Source organism: Mixophyes fleayi, chromosome 1 (genome assembly GCF_038048845.1).
Source record: "Mixophyes fleayi isolate aMixFle1 chromosome 1, aMixFle1.hap1, whole genome shotgun sequence".
In the NCBI taxonomy this organism is placed as follows: Eukaryota; Metazoa; Chordata; class Amphibia; order Anura; family Limnodynastidae; genus Mixophyes; species Mixophyes fleayi.
In genome coordinates, this window is record NC_134402.1 from 450,149,865 (window position 1) to 450,176,994 (window position 27,130).

Genomic DNA, 27,130 nt, shown 5'->3' on the forward strand with positions numbered 1-27,130 from the left:
AAATATTATTAATTCAATGTTGGGTTTGTTTGGGGGGAAATTGATCTATTTATTAAAGGTGAATGGCATTAATTTATGGTCCGGGTTGGTTGCTGGGAAGTCTTATTATTAAATGTAGGTGCTTTCGATTTACTATCAGGCTGCTTTGGGGGAGGGAGGCCTACTGTGCTCACTCATTGCTAGGATTTCTATATCATGTACCTGTCCTTTTTCCAAACAGGGACCCAACATTCCAGAATCCACACAAGCAGCAACTGAGCTTAGGACACGAGCACCAGCAACAAGTAGTGAAAGCAGCAAGAACAGGTAGGAAAGAGCAGGACAGTCTACCAACTGTTCTGACAAACTCAGCCAGGACTTTGGACTGTAGGGACAGTTGGGAGGTATGTTCAACTTTACACGGCTCTGTTAGAGAAGGGAGAGCTGTGTGCACCTAACAGTAGTGCACGCAGCATTGCCCGTGAATATGATGGTGATAGGAAGAGTTGGAGAGAAGCCAAGCACTGTATAAAATTATAGCTATGTCCCCATGCATGTTGGTCACACCCACTTGTAGCTTTGCATGGAAACCCCTTACTATAAATGCTGCATTTTCCCCTGATACTGAAGTACCGGTCTGTTGTCTATTTGTCTTCTGTGTTTTCTGGACTCTGTGTACCCTAACTGCTACTTGTTCAGTGTTTGTAAACCGAACTTCAGCTGTGAAATTGACCACTGCTCCCTCTTCCCGTATAGCGGACTTGGACTGCAGATTGCTTACTACATCAGACTTTGTCTCTGGAGTATATCTGCGGTCAGTTGTAACCATAGTGCTAGATTTTAGCTGAAAGTTTAGCTGCAGATTGTCTGGTTCCTGTCAATCTGACTCTGCCCTGCAAACCTGTCCGTTGCTGCATTAGATGCTCGCCATCATCTTGAAAAACACTTTATGGAGTCAATACACACTGGAGGGGAGTTTGCGGTCATAAGAGGATCAGTTAACCAACAGTTTCCCATAATGTTTGTCTTATTCCCAGAATAACCATATGTGACATCAGGAATATAGTAGGAGACTGACCTCGCCCTTTTAAGGAATATTTTACACATGTTGATAAGTTTATATTTTGCAAAAGTGCATTTTTTTAATGATTTTATAATAATATAATATATCTCTCTCTATTTATATATATATATATATATATATATATATAATTTGCGACACGGGCACACTTCAGGTGATGCACAGACAAACATCTTCTTGCTTTATGCTTTGCATCAGGGTGGCAAAATAATTAATAACATAAAGTCGCACACACTTTCGTGTGACACTAATGCTAAAGTAACAGAGACCAGCTCCCTAGACACCGGCCACTGTCCGTCATCAGTCACGCTTTACAAAAGAGAAAGACAGGTTTATATATTTTACCAATTTTACCATCCTCACAGAGCCCTAACTTGATGGACAGATGATACTCCCATCTTGCAGGAATTCTCTGCAGATGCTCTTTTTGATTGCAGACACACCCTGTCAGCTGGCTGCTAGCTGTGTAGTTAACAGTCCGTTTAACTTATTATGTAAATATTCTTGATCACCTAAAGGCAGCAAAAGTCAATGCACAACTGAGAGAAAGCCAGAACCCCTCAGTGCAGTATAAGGAGGCAGACTGTTGCATAAATAAATCTTACCTATCCACCAAACAATGGTTACATATGAGCAATTCTATGTTTATGCTAAGGTACTCACAAAATCAACAGGTAGAGTAATGTAGAAAGATTTTCTTCCTAGCTAGCAGACAGCTGTTTTTTTATAAGCAGTTCTATGTTCAACCTGTAGTACTCACAGAAGAATTCAAAGAAAGCTGGGTGCCAAAAAGCTGAGTTGGAGTAGTAATGCCAAGGTACAGAGCCAGAGTTGATGCAGATCTGGTAACTGAAGAATGTCAGAGATCCAGCTGTTCATTAGTTCAGTGTAAGTTATATTACAAACAAAGATTGCATAGAACAGGAGACAGGTGTGCAATTACTTATGATCACCACACCTGAAAAGGTAATGACAACATACGTAGTCAGTAATTCATGCTCACCAGAGTTAAAGAGGAAGTTCCAATATCCTAACACTGTCTGTATTAAATATAATATATATTAAATATATCTGTATTGTTATATTACAATGTTTATATATTATACTGCATTATCTGTTTTATGTATTGTGTTCACTTATTGCTCAGCTTTTCAGATTTCCTGTCAATGGTGCATATGGCACTGCAGGGTTTTATTTGTAGGGGGTTGGACAACCTAGTGCTTCTCACCTGCTAGACACCCCCCCCAAAGAGGTGCAGCCATGCCCCGACATGACCATGTCCCCAACAAGGTGTGGCCACTCCCATCTGTCCTGGAGAGCCCCAATACATTGCTGTACTAGGGCCTAAAACTCCTCTTGGCAGTCCTGGGTTGGAATGGAAATCTTCATCACAGTACACCAATAGCAGTCATGTATCCCTGGAATCCCAGTTGTTGCAGGGTAACTGACTGGGGATACCTGCGGATATAAATATAAATATATATATATATTAAGTGTCTACAATGTGGTGGCGTTGGTCTGGTCTGACATGCAGAGAATACAAAACAACAGGGGGTAAATGTATCAAAGTCCGTTTTTTTCATCTCGCGGGTGATCGGCGACTTTGCAGCTAAAATTTAAAGCGCTGATGGCTTGTAAGGGCAAGTTTGCCTTTACAAGCCATCGTCGCTTTAAATTTTAGCTGCAAAGTCGCCGATCTCCCGCGAGATGAAAAAAATCGGATTTTGATACATTTACCCCCAGGTGTATCATAACAAAACACAAAATATTATCAACAGTATTCAAGATCGTTTTCCAATTAAACAAACTGCCATGTTCAATTGTCATTTAATGAAATAATAGTAATAATGAAATATTTTGAACACATATTTTCTTTGTGATAATAAGTATATCAGTGTGAGTAAATGTGCAGTATCTTGCAGACAACAGATTGTTAAATATGTTTTAGAAACTTGTTCACATTTTAAACTCTAATTACTACAAACAGGAGCGGATAGACAGTAACTGTGATTTGTTTTACAAAGAAGGGCAATGTAGCAATGACTGTTCTTATTTCCCTTGTTTCAGTGTTCTTGTAATTTATTTTACTTTGTTTATAATACATCCCATTCTCCAGTGCCTTCACAATACTGAAGGGTACGTCTTCCTGCCTTTCAGATCTGCCCTGCGGTACTTAACAAGAGATTTGTGTACAGATAAGCCTGTAGATTTGGGAGACTCAAAGCATACACAAACTGTTTAATGCAGCTGATTTGATATTTCATTTTTTATTTTTCGAAGCAATTAATAAAATCTACTGAGGAATGTTCTTGTTTTCTTATACCGAATCCTTTCTCTTTTGTAAAACGCTAAACATACATGGTCATTTTTTTCAAGTTCCCAGCTGCATCACTGAAGCTAATTGCCTAAAATTTATAGCAACTCTTGCTTATTTATTTATCTTTTTTTGTCTAGTTTTTTTTTCCCACCTCAACCTGTTTAGGTTCACAAACCCCCACAGTCTTATAACGAGCTGTGGAAAGGCTTAAAATTATGGAGGATTATTCTGTTTCCTGGCAGCCAAAACCTCAGAATTTAGCTGTAATATTAATCAGATTACACAGAGTAAGAATGTCCTAGACAACCTTACTGGACTCCTAGGTCTAGTTCATTATAAGGAAAAACAAAAAAATATTATTTGTCGTTTTTTTCCCCAAAATATATATATATATATTAAAGGTTGTAGGCTTAATTTTGGGGAATTTTATTTGAAGTAACAAAATATCATGGATGTATAATGATTTAGTAGTATATTTTGTTACAAGAGACAGTATTGTATCCTGCTGATATTTTGTTTTATTTAGTAATACACTTGAACTGTGAAATAAACATTATAGGGCCAACACGGACCCTTAGCTATTGCTGAATTTGTTATTGTCAGTCACGATTTCACAACATGAATTATTGATGTTGTGAGTTCTGTTGAATATACTTAGAAGTTTTTTTCCATTGTTCCCGGATGTTGTTTTAAGAAAGGAAATGCAAAGCTTGTAAAGTAAAGAAATATTACGTCTTTAACTTATACTTGTTTTCATGTACTATCTGCATTTTTTACTGACATTTCACGATCACTTTGGTTTTTCATGTTTTACTTTAATAGTGTAGAATTTGACACACTTTCATCCCTTTGCAGAAGGTTGCCATGATAGCGAGGAGTTAGTTTTCAGGTAATTAGGATCAGTGATGTCACAGCAGCTTAACCAACTGACATTTCAGCTTTTAGGACTCTATCTGATCTGAGGAGATAAAAATATGAAATTGTACTTTGTGATAAAGCTGGCATGGAATAGATTGAGTAATGTATGTGATTTTAGTGTTACCTGTAATTGATCCTTTAAAATACATCTTCAATATTATTTAGGGAAAATTCTATTAAGGGGAATGTAGACTGCGACATATAAAGTAAATGTTGATACCCTGCCCGGTACATGTCTTGAGATATATAGACCATATAGATTATTAAATGTAAGCTAATATATATAGCCCCTTTTGCTATTTCTAGGCAGTCCTAGATTTGTAGAAAGGCTGCATAGGCTTGGGTGTTGTGTGATAGAGAGCACAGAAAGAAGGCTGCACACACTATTGTTCTATCTATATAAAGCATTGATTTTCTATATTATTAATTTTTTATTTACATATTATAAAAATATCGACATTGACTCAATCAGGGATTAAGTAATGGGATGAGCTGCGCAGGTAGGTGGGGTGAAGGATAGCAATGAAGTTATGGTCTAGGGGCCTGATTCATTAAGGATCTTAACTTGAGAAACTTCTTATTTCAGTCTCCTGGACAAAACCATGTTACAATGCAAGGGGTGCAAATTAGTATTCTGTTTTGCACATAAGTTAAATACTGTCTGTTTTTTCATGTAGCACACAAATACTTGATAGCTTATTTGTACACTGAAATTTAAAGTTGATATTTGTGTGCTACATGAAAAACACAGTCAGTATTTAACTTATGTGTAAAACAGAATACGAATTTGCACCCCTTGCATTGTACCATGGTTTTGTCCAGGAGACTGAAATAAGAAGTTTCTCAAGTTAAGATCCTTAATGAATCAGGCCCTAGGTGTCCACACAAACTTGATCTCGGTTGTTGTCTCCCCAACTAAGATGACTCATGTGCTTCCCTTTCAGGTGGATCTTTCCAAATACAAAAACACAATTTTCTCTTCTGATCTGTTTTCTTTGTTTCCATGTAATTAATAAAAATCTCATTAGTTGCTATAACTTGTTTTGAAAGTACTCCGCAATGGAAAGTGTTTAAGCTTCCATATGATCATCACTATCAATTTCTATAAATATATAACAATATGGGTGGTATGATCATATTGCTGTTAGTAAAGTTTGTATTACAGTGCTATGGCACTGTTCCATTTACTTATCTTCCATAGATGTCTAAAGAAAACATACGCGGTACTTCCAGTCAAGCTCAGAGTCCATGTTTCTTGGTCTCATCACGAAGATCAATGGCTGTAAAACCAGTATTAGAAACAACAGTCATTTCATTGCATTGAGGGGGACTTTACACTGAATAATGTCTGTCTGGAGAAGAAAGTAACAAAGGTGTAAATTTGAGCAACCTTTTACTCCCGTGATAGCACATGCCCTGAATCAATGGTGATTGTGTTAAGGCTGTGCCGTAAAGATGTTTGATGGCATCTGCCTCGGCTTGTGAACCTTTTTTATACCATTGTTTAGAAGCAGAATTTTTTTTTTTGCTTTCTTTTATGAAGCTCAGTATTTTGCACAGACATATTTAATGTACATATATTCTTTCGACAACCATCTTTATCACAAAAAATATTGTGTCATTGTGCCACCTGTTGCCTGACATTCACTATTACATAGGCTTCTTAAAAAATATCACTGTCATATATCCAGGGGTGATTTTTAGGGGATGGCATTTCATAGTTGACAAGCAGGCGAAAGTGTCTTTAGACTTTTCAAAATCAGACGTATTGTGTTGTACGTTCCTGTCTAGAGACTGTCTATAGGGGAGAGGATGGGCAGGATGTGATGGGAATGGGGTAATAAAGTAAGAAGTTTAGAAGATGCGAAAAAGTTCTAAAGAAGTACACTAAGGAGAGGGAAAGAAATATAAAAAGCAAGATTACACAATACTAAGTGTAACATGTGGAACTAAAACTAAAATAAAATAAAAACACTTGCTGTAACTCTCAGCCTGCCTCCGCAGCAGGACTTGATGGTGGTCCCACCAAGCATGCCACCCCTGCAAATGCCACCAATTTCTTCACGCGCACATGGGAATAGCGATTTTATAGTGGAAAGTGACTAGCGAGAAACACCAGTATTGTGATCACTCGGGTTTACTGCTGTCAGGAATATGGGTCTAATAAAATCATCAGTGTTCGTAGTATTAACGCATGTTTTCATGCTTTAGCATAGCCCATCATCATCATCTTCACCATTTATTTATATAGCGCCACTGATTCCGCAGCGCTGTACAGAGAACTCACTCACATCAGTCCCTGCCCCATTGGGGCTTACACTCTAAATCCCCTAACACACACACACACACACACACACACACAGACAGAGAGAGAGAGAGACTGGGGTCAATTTTTGATAGCAGCAAATTAACCTACTAGTATGTTTTTGGAGTGTGGGAGGAAACCAGAGCACTCGGAGGAAACCCACACAAACACAGGGAAAACATACAAACTCCACACAGATAAAGCCATGGTATTGGGGAATTGAACTCATGACCCCAGCGCTGTGAGGCAGAAGTGCTAACCACTTTGCCACCGTGTTGCCCACAGCTGTCAATCATGTTATTTACCAATCAAGAATGATACATACACTTTACATGCACTTTATTGTTGTCCAGGACGATAGACCAACTGATCCATTGTCAAATCTTTTTATATAGCTAGAGCCATAACAGTTATTTTTAGTGAAAATCATGATATTTAGCATTTTTGGTGATTTATTATTCTCAGAGATTTATGAGTGATTTTTCTTCCTTTGATTGTCGTATCTGATTTCAATATGTTGGAGCATGAAATCAACTGAAATGTATATTTCACCAATTTATAAAGAGAGTACTGTTGTTCACTACTTCAATTGGCAATGAAAGTTGCTGGCACCCATGGAAAAGAGAAATGTCTAGTTGTACTTTTATATAGTGCTGGTCCTGTACCCAGGGCCGGATTTACCACTAGGCAACCTAGGCGATTGCCTAGGGCCCAGCGGTCCCCAGAGGGCCCTCCCAGGGCCGGCGGTGAGACCAACCTTTAAAAATGGGCTGCTACTTATGGGACAGTGCTATGTGCTTGCCCCACTGGGCTAAAGTCTGCCAGCCAGCCCCTGAATAGGGGTATATGTTATGCTAAAAACTATAGTGCTTTGGATTTTTTCAGGGAGGGGGCCCCAAACCAGTATCTTGCCTAGGGCCCTATGAGGTCTAAATCCGGCTCTGCCTGTACCGCTAAAAAAAGTGTGCCTACCTTGAAACCTTTGCAACCAAACCCCCCCCCGCCCCACCCACCCACTATCCAGAGGAACTGATTGTCACTTTGAAAGGGATATTGTAGGGTTCCCTTGTCAAGGATAACACCAGCTTCCTATCTGGCTTCATCAGTGGGGCTGGTGTCTCTATTACGGGTTAAAGGGGGTAAAAACAGCATATCTCCCTTTTCCCTAGAGCAGTGATTTGCAACTGGAAGCCCTGGGGCCGCATGTGGCCCTCCAAGCCTTCACCTGTGGCTCCCAGCTCCTTCCTACATTAATATCAGATGTGTTTGCTACAGCTTGTAATACTTTTTTAAATCTCTGCTGATATGTTATCACAGAGAGGTGTCTCTTTCTTTGACTAAATGTGTTGTTTTACCTTATTAATGAGATTAAAGGTAACGTGCGGCCCTTTTATGGTAGTAGGGCTGCACCATGCAGTCCCTGATGTGTATCAGGTTGCCCATCATCAGAACAGGATCCCAAACAATAAAACAAAACACACATGCCTTTTAAACATGAACTTGAAATGAACAAAATGCTTAAGGCTCTTCATCCCATTGTTTAGCATTTTTATTTTAAAAAACTCAGCAAAAATTGTTTTCTTCTTCAGATGTAGCCTGATTGAATTAGTGAAAAAATGACAACCTGTTCACTGTGCTGCACAGCGCAGTCTCCTGCTGTATTGTGGAAGTGGTTGTCCAAATAGAGTCAAAGGGCAATTTTCAAAATGTCTGCTATTGGTTGGTTACTGTACCAATAGAGATCGTAACTCATGGTCACATTCATTGAGCACCTGACAGCACTAGTCAACATGAGAGGTCTGATTCATTAAGGTAAGCAAAGCTAAGAATAAAGGAATATATCTGCTCTTGGATATAGCACACAAATACTTGAAAGCTTTATTTTTACACAGAGATTTAAAGTTGATCTAGGCCAGTGTTGGCTAACCTGTGACACTCCAGGTGTTGTGAAACTACAAGTCCCAGCATGCCCTCCCAGCAATAAGCTGCTTTTTATTGGCAAAGCATGCTGGGACTTGTAGTTTCACAACACCTGGAGTGTCACAGGTTAGCCAACACTGATCTAGGCCATGCTCTACCCCAACTATAAATCCGCCCCCACATTTCAAGTTCAACCCTCAATGCAGCATGGTTTTATCAAGGTGCAAATTTACGCCTTTATGCTTGGCTTGGCTAAGTCAATCAGGCCTGAGGTCTTTTTCAATGGGCTTTTACCTGTTTATTTGGGAAGGGGGGGTTCTGCAAAAGGTGGCAGCAATATGCCTGATGGACTCTCTTAAACGCAATGAAATGTATAATTTTAAGACATAATACAATATTATATACCAAGGAAGTGACTGATATGCTATTATTTTTAATAGTAAACTGGTTTGTTATAAGTTTTTATTGTGCAGTTTTCAATAATAAATACATTGACTTATCACAGTTCCACAAGGGATGCCTAGTTCACACCTATTATACCATTAAATATAGTGATTACAGTCATCATCATGAATTATAAGCAAAGTATTTTGTCTGTTGTAAACACATTTGACTCTGCTAAAAGTAGTTTGCACTATGTATACTTATTAAATTATCTAACACACAATAATGAAATATAATTTAGGGAATTTGCATTACACTTGCATATGATTGATCAAATATCATTAAGCTTACGTCATGCCAATCTGCCGATGATTCAGAGAAATAATACACAATGGCACAAAAAAACCCAACTTGCCACACAATGCTGTAAGTGTATTAACAGACACCATATGAGAATACGCAATGTTTATTGTGCACTGTGCCTTCTATTTGAAAATGAATCCGCTATTCATGATCGAATCTGCCAATAAAGTTTATTGAATATTACAATGCAGCATTTTGGCTCAATCACATTCATACATCACATATTAGCATCTTACTAACCGCAAAGTAGATGTCCTTATCATTGTATGAGATTTCGAAAGTCATCAATGGACTAACTCCTATTTGTTTTAAATATGCTGCCAAAACTTTACACTGTTAAATCCTGAGATGGAACATGTCAGTTTCTATTTGCATAAAATATATAAACATATGGCGCTCCAACCAAGAGATTTTTTTATGTATAAACAGATACACAGTGAGAGCTGTGGATTCAGCAATCACCTAGTTACATAATGCTTTAAACCAGGGGTGTCCAACCTTTTAGCTTCCCTGGGCCACATTGGAAGACGACGAGTTGGTTTGGGCCGCACATAAGATACACTAACAATAACGATAGCTGATCATCCAAAAAACTATAGAAAACATAGTTAACATATATATATATATATATATATATATATATATATATATATGAGAGAAAAAAAGATATATATATATATATATATCTTTTTTTTCAAATCCCCCTATACTTACCTTTCAATCGCCCTGGTCAAAAAATCCTCTCTAGTTGTTATACTATAATCACTTTTTGTATTGTTTTGATGCAATATCAATAAAGTGCATTTAAGCCAGGCATTGTATATCAGGGTGCCCTGACCAGGCCTGCGGTACCTGACATGTACATCACTGTGACCCCAAATTGTCACCTGTTTTGCTAATTACACCACTATGTTAGTTAATGGATAACAACTTATAATGGGCCAAAGAGAATAATATATAATGCCCCATTAGTAATACAAGTTGAAGTATGTAGCAGGGAGATAAGGTCTGTGATGCTCCAGGACCAGGTGACTTTTATTCACTGGTCAGCGTCCCTTGAAATAATAAAAAAAAATCCCCCTTAACTTACCTTTTAATCGGCTTGTTCTCCTGTCCTCTTCTCTTCTTTTCTCCAATTCTGTGCTGCTAATTGTTCTTCTCGCGCGGGTGACTCCTCTGTGCTGCGCTCCGCAATGGATGTTGGGCGTGATGACATCACGCCCGACATTCACTGCATGCACCACACGGAGGAGGAGAGAAGGGAGGGAGCCGGAGTACCAGCTGACGTGACCGCAAGTTAAGTATTTTCTTTCAGGATTTTTTTTTTCCCATTAACAGTGCTGCCCCCTTGCCACAACCAAAACTCCTTCTGGGCCACATTTACAGGCATACTGGGCCGCATGCGGTCCGCAGGCCGTGGGTTGGACAACCCTGCATTAAACCTTAATGCGTATTTGTTTTCCTAGTTGCATCTAAAGGACATAGAATTGTGATAAAAAAAAACATGTAGTTATGTTTGTTCCCTCAAGAGGGTGTGTGTCTGTGTCTGTACTGGTAGACTGGTAGGCGAGAGCCATATGCAGTGGGACATAAGATAACAATTACACACCTACAAACTGCTAAACTATACAAACTCCACCCACCCCACCAAACTAAAAACAACTTTTCCGAGAAAATCTCGCCACTTCTGTGTAAACTCTGGCCCTTTCGAAGTCTAACTGTTGTTACTTACCCATATAAATCTGGACAGTTTGGAGTTATGCCATTGAATCGACCAGGACAAGATGAGGAATTGGACAGATTATTAAAAAAGGAAGTCAGTGAGATGTCAATGAAAGGTGAGATGATAATTATGATAGATTCCAATTGTCACTCACCGGACTGTGAGTGCTTCTTCCCGGACATTTAGGAACCGTGGCCGTCCTCCATCCTGAGGGACTGCGCATGCGCAGCCCTTTCCATACCTCCAGTGTATGTTCCTTTAACTAAATTGGCAGATCAGGCAACCTCCCTATATTAAGCACCTGTGGTCAACACCACGTTGCCTGATCTTGGAGTCTCATTCCCCATGAGTCTCTGAAGGTGTTCCTGTGTTTCCTCGTTTATTCAGCCCAGCTGATTCCTGTGGTTTCCAAACCACTTCTACCTCTGTGGTTTCCAAACCACTTCTACTACTGTGGTTCCCATACCACTTCTACCATCTACTGTATCATCGTGACTGTGAGCTGATTCCTATCCGCTGCCTCCGTGCACTACAGTCTTCTAATCACTTCAACTCTACCATGTATCATTGGGACTGTTAGCTGATGCCTATCCGCTGCCTCCGTGCACTACAGTCTTTCATTCACATCCACTCACCTGTTCATGATTGTGACTGCCAGCTGATTCCTATCTGCTGCCTCCGTGCACTACAGGCTTCAACCTGCAACTCGTTTGTGTTTCATCATCGTGACTGCTAGCTGATTCCTATCCGCTGCCCCCGTGCACTACAGGCTTCAACCTGCAACTCGTCTGTGTTTCATCATCGTGACTGCTAGCTGATTCCTATCCGCTGCCTCCGTGCACTACAGTCTTCAACCTGCAACCCGTCTGTGTTTCATCGTGACTGTTTAGCTGATTCCTATCCGCTGCCTCTGTGCGCTTCAGTCTTCAGCCCTTGTCAACTCTCCCGTGTTTCCTTGAGTCTGCTGCCACTATTGCTACCCGCTACTCTCCGTGATCAACTGTTCCAGTTCAACTCTGCTCCGGTGTCCCATCGTTACTGCACCTGCTGGTTGCTATTGGCTACCTCCGTGTTCCCGCAGAGACCCGCTGCTGTTACTTCTCAGCGCTACTCATCCATCTACTGCTGATCCGCTCTCCACGACTTCCTGTGTTCCCTGCTGGTCTACCTACCTGTGCGCTGCACCTGCTAGACCACCGCTTCACCCATCCAGGGACTTTGGATCCTGCCGGCCTCCTGCCCTTCAGGTATCTCTGCACTCCTGTCTGACTGCCTTCTCCTGAACCACGGTATGCATACTTCCCATTGACTGTGCTGTGTATTGCATACCTTGCTGGACTGTGTTGGTTCTCCTCTGGAGTGTACTATCTGCTGACTCTATTGCCATCATTGACTGTGTTATCTCATGCTGGATTACTTCAAGAGACTTTCTATATTGGCAGTGTTGTTCAGTCATTTATACATTTATATTGTGTTGCAGTCTCTCCCCGTGCACCTCCTCACATATATATTCAGTGGTACAACTTGCTAGTGGCAGACCACTGACTCCTGTTTACAGTTTCACCTGTTCCAGTATCCTCTCTCATAGCAGTGGTACAACTTGCTAACGCAGACCACTGACTCCCCGGATACCTCCACTTGGATTCCATTCCTTCACTCAGACAGCGGTACAACTTGCTATCCGCAGACCGCTGACTCTCATCACCTCCTCGTTTCTGTTGGACATTCCTCCTCACTATAGCAGTGGTACAACTTGCTACCGCAGACCACTGACTACCTTCACGTGTCCTTTGTCCATACAGTTCCTCGTGTATTACTACCTCCATATTGCCAGTGCTGCTAGTCATAGACTTTCCTGAGCATCTCATCATCTGCTATTTCCTGTTCCGTGATCACCCTGCTACCAGAGTACCATATTACCACCTATACTGCTCTGGTAAGCCTATCACCTGGTGATCCCTGGGTAAAGACTCCTAGTGCCCGTGACAGTAAGATCAGGCCATGACAGACCCAGATACGGAACCTACCGCTAAAGAGATGCTGCAGCATCTGGTCAGCCGTGTGGAGCAACAGGATGCTCACCAACAGCTGTTACTTCAATGTTACCAATCTTTAACCTCCCAAGGAACATCTGGACAGACTGTTACAGCTAATATTGAAGCTCCTGTGCTTTCCTCCGTTTCCCCAGTGCCGTCCCAGGTGTCTACAGTTCCTACGCTTCACCTGCCTACTCCGTCAAAATATGACGGGGACCCCAAAACTTGTAGAGGTTTCCTTAACCAATGTTCAGTCCATTTTGAACTTCAACCTCAAAATTTTTCTACCCATCGTTCCAGAGTGGCCTATCTTATCTCATTGTTTTCTGGACAAGCCCTGGCTTGGGCCTCCCCTCTGTGGGAGAGAAACGATCCAATTCTACAAGATAGTGCCAAATTCATTTCCACGTTCCGAAGTGTGTTCGATGAACCAGGTCAGGTGACCTCCGCTGCTTCCAGCATTCTTCGTTTGCGACAAGGCTCCCATACAGTAGGACAGTATGTCATTCAATTTAGGATCTTAGCCTCTGAACTTCAGTGGAACTCTGAAGCATTAGTTGCCGCCTTCTGGCAGGGGCTCTCCGATAAAATTAAGGATGCACTGACTACCCAAGAACTTCCTTCGTCACTAGAAGATTTGATCTCTCTTTGCCATCGTGTAGATATGAGATTTCGTGAAAGAGAGTCTGAGAAAACAACGGCTGTCAAAGCACCTCTTCGTTCTAACCCTCAATTTCGTCCAGCTCCATCCTCTGCGATTCCCATGGAGATAGGACGTTCCAAATTATCTTCAGAGGAGAGGAAACGAAGAGTAAAGAATAGACTCTGTATCTATTGTGCTGATTCCTCGCATATGCTCAGCTCTTGCCCTAAGAGATCGGGAAATGCCAGGCCCTAACTAGTTCTGGAGAGGTGAAGTTAGGGTCCCTGGAGTCCTCTCCATTGTCTATGAAATTTAAAGTCTGCGCTTTCGATGTTACGATTTCCTTTGCTACCAAATCCTTTGAGTCACAGGCATTGATTGATTCCGGAGCAGCAGGAAATTTCATTTCTAAATCACTAGTGAATCAATGGTCCCTACCAGTGATCACTTTAAAAACACCCATTACTGTGACGGCTATAGATGGATCACGCCTCATCAATGGTCTCATCACCCAGAGTACGTCTCCAGTAACCCTTCAGATTGGTGTACTACACCATGAAGAAATTTCGTTTTTAATTCTTCCAGTTACGACAAGTCCGATTGTCTTAGGCCTTCCATGGCTTCAGTGTCACTCTCCCCAGATTGACTGGCGCACCCCTCAAGTTACGTCTTGGGGGTCTGAATGTCACCATCGTTGTCTCTCTCAAGTTATTCCTCTTAAAGTACAGCAATCTTCCATCTCATCTTCCTCCCCGGGACTCCCTCCTCAGTATGCTTCATTTGCCGATGTGTTTGATAAAGCTCAGTCTGAACGTCTTCCTCCTCATCGTTCTTGGGATTGTCCGATCGACCTTCTACCTGGCAAGACTCCTCCCAGGGGTCGGGTCTATCCTCTCTCGTTACCTGAAACTCAAGCCACATCTGAGTACATACAGGAGAATCTCCAGCGTGGGTTCATTCGACCTTCCACCTCCCCCGCTGGAGCTGGGTTCTTCTTCGTCAAAAAGAAGGATGGATCATTACGCCCTTGTATAGATTTTCGTGGACTCAACGCCATTACTATCAAGAATCGGTATCCCATTCCGCTGATCACTGAGCTGTTTGATCGCATCAAGGGAGCTCGGATATTTACTAAGTTGGATCTTCGTGGTGCCTACAATTTAATTAGAATCCGTTCCGGTGACGAATGGAAGACCGCGTTTAACACCAGAGATGGGCATTACGAATATTTAGTAATGCCCTTCGGGCTGTGTAATGCCCCCGCGGTTTTCCAGGGTTTCATCAATGAGATCTTTCGGGACTTATTATATGTATGTGTCGTTGTCTACCTGGACGACATATTGATCTTCTCACAGGACCTGCCTTCTCATCACCAACATGTGGCAGAGGTCCTCTCCAGACTACGGAAAAACTCGTTGTTCTGTAAATTGGAAAAATGTTCATTCGAGTTACCCCAGATTCCATTCTTGGGGTATATAGTTTCCGGAGTTGGCCTGAAGATGGATCCAGACAAAGTAAATGCTGTACTACATTGGCCTCAGCCAACTACTCTTCGTGCCATCCAGTGTTTTTTAGGTTTTGCCAATTACTATAGACGCTTCATTCAAGACTTTTCATCCATTGCATCTCCCATTGTGGCCCTAACTCGGAAAGGGGCTAATACTAAGCAATGGTCATCTGAGGCTCTCCAAGCCTTTCAAATCCTCAAAGAGTCCTTCTCGTCTGCTCCCATTCTGCGACAGCCTGATGTGACACTCCCCTTCTTCCTAGAAGTAGATGCCTCTAATGTGGGTTTAGGAGCTATTCTCTCCCAACGCTCGGAGCAACAAAAATTACATCCTTGTGCCTTCTACTCTCGGCGTCTTCTGCCCGCAGAGAAAAATTATACTATCGGGGACAAGGAGTTGCTGGCCATCAAAGCTGCATTAGAGGAATGGAGATACTTGTTGGAAGGAGCTCGCCATCCGGTGACGATCTTCACGGATCATAAGAACTTGTCATATTTGCAATCTGCTCAATGCTTGAACCCTCGTCAAGCAAGATGGTCTCTTTTCTTTTCCCGTTTTGAATTAATTATAACCTTCAAACCAGCCGCTAAGAACAAGAAAGCTGACGCTCTATCTCGAGCTTTTGTGACGTCCTCTGATGTAGAAGAGGTTCCCAACCATGCTATTCTAGACCCCAAATGTATTTCTCTGGCTGCTTCATCCACCAAAATGCTACCATTTGGGAAGACCCTTGTGCCTCCTACTCTGAGGAGGAAAATCCTTTCGTGGTTCCATGCCTCTCGTTTTTCTGGACACGCCGGTGAACACAAGACCTTTGAGATTCTCTCTCGTAGTTACTGGTGGCCTTCAATGAGGAGAGACGTCAAAGAGTTTGTTGCTTCCTGTGATTTATGTTCTCAGTTCAAATCCTCCCGCAGAACTCCAGCAGGGTTGCTGCGACCACTACCCATTCCGTCCAAGCCTTGGACCCATATTAGTATGGATTTCGTTACTGATTTGCCACCAAGTAAGAATCACAATACTATTTGGGTAGTGGTAGACAGATTTTCGAAGATGGCCCATTTCGTCCCTCTGTCCGGTTTACCTTCCTCGTCTACTCTGGCTGAACATTTCATTAAAGAAATCTTCCGCATCCATGGATGTCCGTCTGAGATTGTGTCGGATAGAGGAGTACAATTCGTTTCCAGATTCTGGCGGGCCCTTTGTAAAACCTTGGGCATACGATTAGCACTCTCATCTTCTTACCATCCGCAATCTAACGGACAAACGGAACGAGTCAATCAAGATCTTGAGACCTTTATTAGGATGTTCTCTTCAGCCAACCAAGACAACTGGGTAGAATTGCTCCCTTGGGCTGAATTCGCCCATAACAACATGTACCATGAGTCATCATCCAAAACTCCATTCTTTGTGGTCTACGGTCACCATCCGTCTTTTCCGGAATTTCCTGCCCTCCCGCCCACCCAAGTTCCTGCTGTGGAGACTGCTTGTCAGACCTTCAAAAATATCTGGTCTCAGGTCAAAACCTGTTTAAAGAAGACATCTAACAAATATAAGTCTTTCGCAGATAAGAAGAGGCGGGCTATTCCACCACTAAAAATTGGAGATCGTGTCTGGTTATCTACCAAAAATATTCGTTTGAAGGTTCCATCTATGAAATTCGCCCCTCGTTTTATTGGTCCATATAGGATCATTCAAGTTATCAATCCAGTATGTGTTAAACTTCTTCTTCCTAAGAATCTTCGGATTTCCAATGCCTTCCATGTGTCCTTGCTCAAACCTCTCATCATCAACCGTTTCTCGACTCCTCCCTCAGCACCGCAGCCAGTTCAAGTTCATCAGGAGGAGGATTTCGAGATTACTGAGGTATTGGATGCAAAAATTTCGCGAGGAGTCCTCCGTTTCCTCGTTCATTGGAAGGGCTTTGGTCCTGAAGAGCGTTCATGGATCAAAGCTGAAGATCTTAATGCTCCTGCCCTTCTGAAGAAGTTTTATTCCAAAAATCCGGACAAGCCCGGTTCCAGGCGTTCTGTGCCCACCTTTAAAAGGGGGGGTACTGTCACTCACCGGACTGTGAGTGCTTCTTCCCGGACATTTAGGAACCGTGGCCGTCCTCCATCCTGAGGGACTGCGCATGCGCAGCCCTTTCCATACCTCCAGTGTATGTTCCTTTAACTAAATTGGCAGATCAGGCAACCTCCCTATATTAAGCACCTGTGGTCAACACCACGTTGCCTGATCTTGGAGTCTCATTCCCCATGAGTCTCTGAAGGTGTTCCTGTGTTTCCTCGTTTATTCAGCCCAGCTGATTCCTGTGGTTTCCAAACCACTTCTACCTCTGTGGTTTCCAAACCACTTCTACTACTGTGGTTCCCATATCACTTCTACCATCTACTGTATCATCAAGACTGTGAGCTGATTCCTATCCGCTGCCTCCGTGCACTACAGTCTTCTAATCACTTCAACTCTACCATGTATCATTGGGACTGTTAGCTGATGCCTATCCGCTGCCTCCGTGCACTACAGTCTTTCATTCACATCCACTCACCTGTTCATGATTGGGACTGCCAGCTGATTCCTATCTGCTGCCTCCGTGCACTACAGGCTTCAACCTGCAACTCGTCTGTGTTTCATCATCGTGACTGCTAGCTGATTCCTATCCGCTGCCCCCGTGCACTACAGGCTTCAACCTGCAACTCGTCTGTGTTTCATCATCGTGACTGCTAGCTGATTCCTATCCGCTGCCTCCGTGCACTACAGTCTTCAACCTGCAACCCGTCTGTGTTTCATCGTGACTGTTTAGCTGATTCCTATCCGCTGCCTCTGTGCGCTTCAGTCTTCAGCCCTTGTCAACTCTCCCGTGTTTCCTTGAGTCTGCTGCCACTATTGCTACCCGCTACTCTCCGTGATCAACTGTTCCAGTTCAACTCTGCTCCGGTGTCCCATCGTTACTGCACCTGCTGGTTGCTATTGGCTACCTCCGTGTTCCCGCAGAGACCCGCTGCTGTTACTTCTCAGCGCTACTCATCCATCTACTGCTGATCCGCTCTCCACGCCTTCCTGTGTTCCCTGCTGGTCTACCTACCTGTGCGCTGCACCTGCTAGACCACCGCTTCACCCATCCAGGGACTTTGGATCCTGCCGGCCTCCTGCCCTTCAGGTATCTCTGCACTCCTGTCTGACTGCCTTCTCCTGAACCACGGTATGCATACTTCCCATTGACTGTGCTGTGTATTGCATACCTTGCTGGACTGTGTTGGTTCTCCTCTGGAGTGTACTATCCGCTGAGTCTATTGCCATCATTGACTGTGTTGGTTCTCCTCTGGAGTGTACTATCTGCTGACTCTATTGCCATCATTGACTGTGTTATCTCATGCTGGATTACTTCAAGAGACTTTCTATATTGGCAGTGTTGTTCAGTCATTTATACATTTATATTGTGTTGCAGTCTCTCCCCGTGCACCTCCTCACATATATATTCAGTGGTACAACTTGCTAGTGGCAGACCACTGACTCCTGTTTACAGTTTCACCTGTTCCAGTATCCTCTCTCATAGCAGTGGTACAACTTGCTAACGCAGACCACTGACTCCCCGGATACCTCCACTTGGATTCCATTCCTTCACTCAGACAGCGGTACAACTTGCTATCCGCAGACCGCTGACTCTCATCACCTCCTCGTTTCTGTTGGACATTCCTCCTCACTATAGCAGTGGTACAACTTGCTACCGCAGACCACTGACTACCTTCACGTGTCCTTTGTCCATACAGTTCCTCGTGTATTACTACCTCCATATTGCCAGTGCTGCTAGTCATAGACTTTCCTGAGCATCTCATCATCTGCTATTTCCTGTTCCGTGATCACCCTGCTACCAGAGTACCATATTACCACCTATACTGCTCTGGTAAGCCTATCACCTGGTGATCCCTGGGTAAAGACTCCTAGTGCCCGTGACACCAATATTCCTAATGTGTCAATTGTTAAGTCAGCCAGGAATAGTCACATTCTCCCACTCCACTGCCCCATACATCTCCAACCTCCTCTCCATTCACACTCCATCCTGTTCCCTGCACTTGGCCAATAATCGTCGCCTCTCCTCCACTCTGATCACCTTACCCCATTCAAGAATCCAAGACTTCTTCCGGGCTGCCCCCTCCACTGGAACCACCTCACACACTCTATCCGACTATCTACTAATTTGTGCACCTTTAAACAGGCACTTAAAACTCATCTGTTCCTCAAAGCCTACCAGACATCCACCGAACCTTCTCTCCATGCTTGAACTCCTCACCTCTCCTCCCCTTTCCTGCTTCACGGTCCTCTTGCAATTGATCCTCTTGTGCCTCCTGTGTGTTTACCCTCCCCTTAGGATGTAAGCTCTTATGAGCAGGGGACTCTTCCCTACTATCCCTATACCTTCTCCTCCAACTCCACTTTGCAAGCTAAGTTTGGAGCTTTTCACGTACTGGTATTTTTTGTTTACTGTTCTGTACTGTTTTACCCTGTATGGTCCACTGTTTTATGTACGGTGCTGCGGAAAACTTGTGGTGCCTTATAAATTATTATTATTATTACCATTTATTTATATAGCGCCACTAATTCCGCAGCGCTGTACAGAGAACTCACTCACATCAATCCCTGCCCCATTGGGGCTTACAATCTAAATTCCATAACACACACACATAGACAGACAGACACACAGACTAGGGACAATTTGTTAGCAGCCAATTAAACTATCAGTATGTTTTTGGAGTGTGGGAGGAAACTGGAGCACCTGGAGGAAACCCGCGCAAACACGGGGAGAACATACAAACTCCTCACAGATAAGGCCATGGTCGGGAAATTAACTAATGACCCCGGTGCTGTAAGGCAGAAGTGCTAACCACTTAGCCACCGTGTTGCCCAAAAAATAAATAAAGATTATTAGTAATAATAATAATAATAATAATAATAATAATAATAATAATAATTATGGATTACATTTTTGGGGCATTTCTCATAAATGTAGCTGTGGAACCAACGCAAGAGCAATCAATCCTGCATTAAATTCACACAAATGGAGAGGTGTAGAAGAATAAAATGTGTCAAATATGTCTGTAGGAGATAATTGGGGTCTAGTGATCAGCAAACAGTGTTTTTTACTATACAAGTAGCAGTAAAATAGAATTGCACCAACATGATGATTTTATATTTTGCAATAGCTAAATTTTGTCAAATAAGAAATTATTTATGTGAATCTCTGACAGGATGGGGATTGATAGGGAATAGGTGGAGAGCAAGAATCATCGGATACACTAAAGCATTTATTATAACGTGAAGCAGAACTTTGTGCTAAATAAGTTAGCATACGCAAAAAGAAGAGAAAGCCAGTGTCATAATTATAAGTGCTAATAAAACTACATATAAAAATATAGACAGATCAAAACAAAGGAGGACTTTAAAAAAGCCTAAAAAGTTAGTCTAAAAGAGGCAAAACACGAAATAAAACTTGCTAATCCTCGAACAGAAAAAAAAGTTGCTACAGACTAAACTAAAGAGGGAATAGTTAGGATGAAAGCTGAAAGAGGATATTAAATGAGACAAAGAACATTCAGACTACTTCAATAAGTATTTTTGTTCTGTATTTAATGTTAAAAAAGCAGTTACTTAAACAAGAGGGGACGCCTGTACTATACTCTACTATAGACACAAATATATTTACTGCAGACGAGGTGTTGCTTAAAAGTTCAACATTAAAATAGGTCAGTGGATCTGGGTTATAAGAGTATTAAAGGAACTAAAAGTAATGTTTGGAGCACTGTTAACAAAATATTGAACCAATAGCATCCAACAGGTATAATTCCAGGTGATTAGAGAATGGAAGATGTAATTCTCCAAACAAAAAAGACAAAAGTGAAGCATGTAATAACTATAGGAGTTATGTGGGGTATGAATACTTGGGTACAGAGAGGTTATTGTAACTCACTGCCTAAAGCAGACAGCAGGAATGGAGTCACATGAACACTGTGTCTGGGTTAGCATGGGCTGGATAGTGATAGGCAGTATGGGACTCATACTCACTTGACTCCCATCCTTCTGTCCACTAATATCGATACTCAGATGCACTGGAGGCTTCTTGAATTCAAATGCATTTTGCAAATGTTACCTTCCGTCTTGATCATTCAACTTTACTCTGCACTCAGAAAAGAGTCATAACCCCAGTGACACCTGGGTATCACTGTAGAAGTGAAGGGGTGGGTCCTTAGCATCCAGGCTATGTGGAAGAATCCCCTACGTTAGGGTATTTACTAAGTGATTATCGAGGACCTATCTGGTACAAGTTTGGACTGCATCTCGTTATTTTTTTCTTGAGGGTTCCTGAAATTCTTAAAAGTAATAAAAGTAGATTATTAAAGTTCCACATTGCAAATTACAGTCCATGTAAAAGTACATGCACTACCAATACCATTGTTCAGTGACAGTTTAAACAGTGTACAGTTCCAGCACTGGACCATTGAAGTCAAGTCAAATTCCTGTATTAACAGACTACAAAATTATTTTCCTAAATCGCTTTTATGCTTTTTTGTTTAATTCTGTATACTTATAGAGCTTTTTGTTATTAAACATCTCTGCACTAATGTTCGCAGCTTCTACTAATTTGGTTATTATCCATTATAACCAAAATGTATTTTCAACTTTTATTTTTTTTTTCTTTACTGGAGAATCAATTAAAAAGAAAATGAAAATAAATGGAATACATTAATTTGAGTGACACATGTTTATACTTTAATGCAAAAGAGGCTCTTATTATGCTAACGGGTAGAGTTCATTTGTATTCCCATGTAAATTCTAATTAACTATACCAAAGACTGATGCAGTATTTAATTGTTTGAAAAACAATATTTTCTTATCTTTCTGGGTACAATCCAAACCGTAAAGATTTGTCAGAGAAAAAGCACTAATTATGTTTCATTACATGCTTTGCATTTTGCTTCATTACCAAGTGTCACCTTCTTTTAGGTGTAAACTTAGAGAGTGTTGAGCAATTATATTAAAAAAATAAAAATAAGTAAATATTTAATTTAACGGATTTAAATTTATGACACATTTAATGTATTGGAAGTATGTATGATAAAAGTACATTTCTTGTTTTTAAATGAAAGAAAAATAATATATTATAAGGTGGTTGTGAAATTTCCCAATGATTCGGCTCACAGAGCATCCAATGATATTTGGCCAATGCTTCTATTCTTCATGGATCGATTCACAAATCTTTTATCAATGTTACAAACTAATGTCTCTATGTACACCAAATTCCTCTGTCACCTCGGAGGTGGTAGAGGTCTGCAGAGATCCGGTTTTGGTGCAGAGTGGCATTATATCCAATATATAGGCAGTACATTTAACACGGCTCTGTTCAAAAACTGAGGAGAGGTGACAGAGGGTCAGAGGGATCAGTGCAACAAGCCATATGGTATAGATGGTAAATCATTTCTCTGCTTACATTCCTGCTCTAGCAAATAACCTGACAAACGGCCACGTAGAACGTCCATCCAGAGGCAATATGGATGAAAAAGTGGGAGCATGCTGCCGGTGGAAGTCATTTTCCCGATGACTACCACACCAACAACAATGTCATCGACATGAAGATACCGATGACAAGGATTCCGATGGTGAGTATATAACTACATATGACAGTGCTATTGCCATTTGTAAGGTGGCAATGGCTAGAACCAGCGCCACAAAGCCTTATAGAGGCGTGGGGTCCAGCCATTGCTGCCTCAAAAGCGACAATGGCACTTTCATCAAGGGGACTGACGTGCTTAACACATGCCGACTTGTGTTGCCTCGCAATTCTCACATGCCGGCTACAACAGTTATCGGAAACGGTGCATGTATGTAGTTATATACTCACCATCGGAATCCTCGTCATCGGTATCTTCATGTCGATGACATTCTTGTCGGCCCAACAAGCATCGCATATGCGTACCACACCCCAAGCTGCACTCCCTGCAAATTTGCATTGATATTGATATAGACCCGAGGTGATCAAATTCAGTCCTCAAAAGCTACAAACAGTTTATGTTTTCCGGATTTCTTAAATCATACACAGGTGAGTTCATCTATTTGGCTGGGTCAGTAATTATCCTACCTGTTTATACTGACAGAAATCCTGAAAACATGAACTGTTGGTAGCCCATGAGGACTGAACTTGGACACCTCTAATATAGACCCTTAAGAATCCAGTTAAAACGATGATTTAAGGGTATCCAATTTTTTTAAAAATGTGTATTTGTTCAATTAGTTATTTTGGACATTTTGTGTTACAATTTTGTCAAAAATAAAATCTCAAAAGTAATGCTTTTTTTGCTATGTGAATGAACATTTCTTCCCTTATCTAGCAGAGTTATGGGGTTGTATTTCTGGAACATACTCACCATATCAGCACTGCTATTCACACAAGAAGACATTGCCTCATGAAATAAAGCCTCTGCAGGGCCCAGAATCAATGGCTTAAAGAGTGACAAACTTCCCTTAAGTCAAAGCAGTGCTTTAGTAGATAGAAGTATAAAAGTATAGCCTACAGTATGTTGGCAGTTCAGTTCATAATACCGCTTGTGAATTCATGTAACTCTATTTATCGAATCGTGACATAGATCATTTTTTTCAGTCATAGAAAAAACTTTGAGTACAATATGTCAGATCATAATAGTGGTGAAAACAAAGAAGACCAGAAATTACAATTAGAGGTCAGTGACTATTCCCAGCAGTTTGAGGATGATCATGATGATACAGTAATACTGCTATGTGATAACCATTCTCAAAATGATGGGGAGGATCAACATTTACTGTCATTTCATCTTCAAAGGTGGGCACTGGTGATGGAAATGTATCACCAAGACATAAGCCAAAATCTGGCCCAGGCAAAAAAAAGGACAAAACTCTACGTTGCATAGTATATTATAAAAGAAAAGAAGCAATGCTAGTGTCAGTGGTAATAAAGCACAGAGAAGGGTGCTGATGCGTCCACATCCAACTTATTAAGGATTAAAAATGGCTACCAAACATATGTTAATTATGCACAAGGCAATGCAATTTTTGTTTGTGTTTAAACATACACTAGACAGGATATTTTATGAACTGCTAGTGAAGTTATATCAAGTGTTGATAAATGATGATGAAGAGGAAACAGTCATGAAACCTAATGCAGCTGCCATTAAGCAGCAACGTGATAATCTCAAAACTAGCCTGCCCACCAACCATCAATAAAAATTAAGAACATTACACAGTGAAAGAAATTGTTATTTATCATATGCCAAGTGAAATGGATAATGTTATAGCTGACAGTGGCATGGTTGATAGGTCCCCATCACAACCTCACAAAAAGCAACACTTTCTAAGCATAAATTGCATCCAACTCTACATAAGGCCCTGAATGTATATTAGCGATGTCAAGGAAGATCAGTGCCAATTTTAACAGTTCATTTAGCAAGATATTCTCTTACAGCATTACAAAGATAGAACGTTTTGCCAAAACCTCAACTCATTTATGCTCTTTAATCTAGATTTTATTTTATTGAATTTGTTCTTGAGAAACTGCATAAACAGCCACCAATAATTATGTAATTTCACATCACAAATCTGTAGGTAATGGTACCTCATGGAGAACATTGGTAAACTGCTGTGCCCATTTGATGTGGTGACCAAGTTTGTTAGCGGGGATGATTGTGACCTTTCAAAACAGTAGCATATATTTATACATTCTAAATATTTTTTTATTTTTTCGATGTCATATTGTGTATATTTCTTTATTTTTGTAGATAGTGAGCCTGTAGTAAGCTGCAGTAAGGGTTGTTTCTCAGTCACATTTTGTTTCTTAAGATAATTATTAATTTTTCTTATATATAAACTTTTGAGAACACTAACTGCTAGTCTATTTTTTGTCTATAATCATTCTCCCAAAAGAAGCTATAAAATACAAAAGCTACATAAAACACACACAAAATCCCTATCCACATTTATTTATGATTATTTATGATTAACGTGACACATTGGCCCATTTAGAAATGTAACAAAAATATGGACAAATTGCAGTTATTCCCTGCTGTTGAAATCATGCCAACAGTTCAACACCCACACTGAGGAACACAATATGAGGAAAAACAAATTAGCCAAATCTCCACCTGTAAATTCGTAAGAAGGTATCTTATCTATCGTGTCTAGATTACACTGGAAAGGATAGTGGACCTCCAGCATCAGAACCCAAAGATGCACATGGCTCAACTTATTCAGTTAAAACACACAGCTACTCAGCCTCACGTTCATAGCCTGCAATCATTCATTTGACATTTTATTATAATTATTATTATTTTTTATTTATAGGGCACCACTAGGTGTCCGTAGCGCCGTACAGAAACAAACAAAATTGCAATACGAGGTGAGACAGCACAGTACAGAAAACAATAAGCACAGTAACTCAGTGAGCTTAAGGCACAGCTAGAAGGGCGGGGGAGGGGAGAGGGGAAGGTCCGCATACGACGGAGCCCAAGAGGGCACGGATGACAGGGAGACCCCCAGAGGGGAGAGGAGGAGAGGAGGGAGCAAGAGGGAACAGGGGGAAGAGGGTCCTCGAGGAGGAGGGCTAGGTAGCTGGAGAGCAGAGTTAAAAGTGGTGAAGACAGGAGGAGAGATGACCCTGCTCAAAGGAGCGTACAATCTAAGGGATTGTACGCACTTTTGCATAACATTAAACAGTCAACATCAAATTGTCAGGTATAAGTACCTGAGGTGATCTGTCAAGTTGCTAGAAATGAACAGGCATCTACACTGAATGCTGTTTCCCTGTCTCCAAAATTGAAAGTTGCCGCCTCGGTTTAGGTTGCAACTGCATGGACGGGATAAAACCCTATGATCCGACAACACTGGCATAGGCTCTTGAAAAGGCTTTGAGCTCCTGCAGTTGTCCATGACAACCTTATTCCCACTCTGCTGCATTGGCACTGTTAGGCAGAGTGGTAGCCAACCCAGTGCAAACAGGAAATTCTACTGTTTCCACTGTGTCCAAACTAACCTTACCCAAGTGCATCCTTTGTACCTTACAAAGGTTTTAGTGATGATGGAGGTCTCCATGGGCCCCAGTGTCTGATCCCTCTACACAACAATACTGTACAGAGTACAGATAACTGTCATCAAGTCCTTCATGTAGTCTCCACCTGGCAGTACAAAACACTAGGAAGCCAAAGACAACCATGGAGTCTGAGCATCTTTGTCCACCTGGGACACTCTGGTACAAAGTGTGATCCTCATAAGGTGCAACAAGTCTACAGAGAGCTCAGCAGAGGAATTTCTCTGTAACTGGGCACTAACGCTAATGCCCAATGATACCATGGCATTTGATTTAGTAGAAGAATGGGGTTTCTTCGATGAAGCAGCCAAAACTGCAATAAAACCCACAATCAGTCTCTATCAGATACCATGGATGCGTGGCATTTATTGCCACAGATGCAGCCATGTTTGTCACAGTCAATTTAATTGGTTCATTGTCACTAGAAAGAGTGGTGGGCACTTCTACAGACTCACAAAGAGGTCCACCAATAAGATATATCCCACTTTTTTGTTTTATTTTGGTTTACAGCAGATGTTGCACTAGCATAGTTACTGGTGGCATCACAGAAGGTGCTTGTGCTCCAGCTGCCTGACCTGCTTTCCTATGGTCACTAATAACAGGCACCAGGGAGCTTCTGGCTGAAATCCAAAGTGGCTCCCATCCACCCAGCCCCCATCTAATTCTTATTTTAAAAAAAGAAAAGAAAATATACATTTATATTAAAAAAGAAAAAAAAATCTGTTAAACTAATGTTTTTTTTAAAAAAACAGTGACAAAAGAAAACTAATAAATGACAAAACTTACAAAAACACATAGAAAGACATATTACAGACAAAACAACTCTATATAAAAAACACTAATTCACTA